Source organism: Oratosquilla oratoria, chromosome 1 (assembly GCF_046742065.1).
Source record: "Oratosquilla oratoria isolate Oo_2021 chromosome 1, ASM4674206v1, whole genome shotgun sequence".
NCBI lineage: Eukaryota > Metazoa > Arthropoda > Malacostraca > Stomatopoda > Squillidae > Oratosquilla > Oratosquilla oratoria.
The window spans coordinates 10,674,924-10,677,423 of NC_134777.1; positions in this window are offsets into that span (position 1 = coordinate 10,674,924).

The window sequence follows — 2,500 nt, forward strand, 5'->3', positions numbered from 1 at the left end:
ATTCACAGATGCCTTTTTCTCATAACATTTTTTTAATCCCCCAAGGCATTTACTTGCTTCTCTCAATCTACAATCTACCTCCACCTCCACCACTCCCTTTCCAGCCACATGCCACCCCAAATACCTAAAGCTATTCACTTCCTCCAGCCTTTCTCCTTTAAGAATTACTTCCAACTCACTGCCACCCTACCCTTGTACATCTCATCACCTTACTTTACAAAGGATTACAAAGGCGGAGCATGCCGACAGGAGACCTTTTGATCCATATCTAGGTCGGATGCGGAAAAAAAATCATATTAATAATAAAATAATAAATAAAAACTATAATAATGTAAATAACAAACAAAATACATAAATAAATGCATAGGTATAGTTAAATAATAAACAAACAGGTAAATAGTAAATAATAATAAATTGACATATAACTAATAATAAATGAAAATCAGACAGACAAATGATAACAAAACAAAAACAAATAATATAAGATAAATTATAATCATTACAGCATCATACTTAGGTATTTAACTAAATGATTCCTAAAGCTCTGAACTGAACTACACTGCACTACCTGTGCAGGAAGTTCATTCCATTCATTAACTTTTTTATTCCATTCATTAACTTTTACCCACATTTCCCTATAACTTTCTCCTATCGCATACCTTCCCAAACTCTGTCTCTAATTTCCTTAATCCCTCCTCTGATCCTGCCACAAAAGCAGTGTAGTCCGCAAACAACGACTATATTCCCACTTTTCTCCATTTTCTTTAACCATCTCCAGTCCCCTGACCATCACTCTCCTTTACCTTCTGCACCACTCCATCCATCTACACATTGAACAGCCATGGCGACACAACACACCCTTGGCGTAGTCCCGCCTTTCATATATATATATATATATATATATATATATATATATGACACACAGGAACCCACAGTCGGAGAAAATAAACTTCGAATAAAGAAGAATCCTATATTTCGGCTATCAACTGTAGCCCTCTTCCTGAAGAGGGCTACAGTTGATAGCCGAAATATAGGATTCTTCTTTATTCGAAGTTTATTTTTTCCGACTGTGGGTTCATGTGTGTCATTTACAAATGTGCTACTACATTTCTGTTTAGATATATATATATACATATATATATATATATATATATATATATATATATATATATATGTATGTATGTATGTATATATGCAGAATAACCACAGGAGAAAGGACACTTGTAGATAGTAAGTACTTTCGTATATTACATCTAAAGACAAAATGACAGAGATACAGAGTAGGGTATAAAAATAAGTATCAGATGGCAACCATAGGGGGGGGGAGGCAATACAATGTGAGGAGGGGGGATGACCTTACCCCTATCGACCTGACCAACACATAAGGGTCCTCACATTGTATTGCCTCCCCCCTTCCCCTCCTATGGTTGCCACCTGATATTTATATTTAAATCCTACTCTGTATCTCTGTCATTTAGTCTGAAGATGTAATATACGGTTGTTGTTGTTTTTTTTTTTTTTTTTTTTGCATCCGACCTCTATATGGATCAAAAGGTCTCCTGTCGGCATGCTCCGCCTTTGTAATCCTTTGTAAAAATTTCCTTTCTCCTGTGGTTATTTTGCATTTTTGTATCACGGTGATGTGATTGCTTGCATGTATATATATATATATATATATATATATATATATATATACATATATATATATTTACATATATATACTATATCTGATACATTACACAGTATATGTATTTCATACTCTATAAAATGTAAGCATACTATAGATATTCCATATATCATAAATACGGCAACAGACTCTATATGCACATGTATAGACACATATACACATGAATATACATGTACATGTACACGCACACACACACACACGTACACACACACACACACACACATATATATATATATATATTGTATATGTGTGTGTGTGTGTGTGTGTGTGTGTGTGTGTGTGTGTGTGTGTGTGTGTGTGTGTATGTATGTTTATCACTCAAGAAGACGGCCCTCCCCAGACCTGAATGGAATTGCCTGACCTTTGCCAGAGCAACATTTGATGACCTTAGTATCTATACCAGATGCCGCCATGTGATTTCATTCAGGTCAAGGGAACGCACTATGGGGTCATGAAAAGCGGTCAACTGAAATTTGTAGAATTCATAATTCCAGATGAATAGAATTATCAGCAACGAAAGAAAAACGTTTAAATGAATATCTTTCACGACCAAATTGCCAATGGAGTCCGTTTCCTTCAAGGTATTGTCGAAAGAATTGTGGACAAGTTTAAGATAAAATTGAGTAAAATAAAGAATAAAATGGAATGGTATAATATCAAATTATTTGAGATGAAATAAAGAAGTTATTCATTGAAAAAATGAAATAGGATAAAGCAAAATATGAAATGAAAACAAAATTGAAAATGGTGAATAGAAGAGTAAAATTACACCAAAATCAAAGGAAATGAACATACTATGAAAATGATAACACA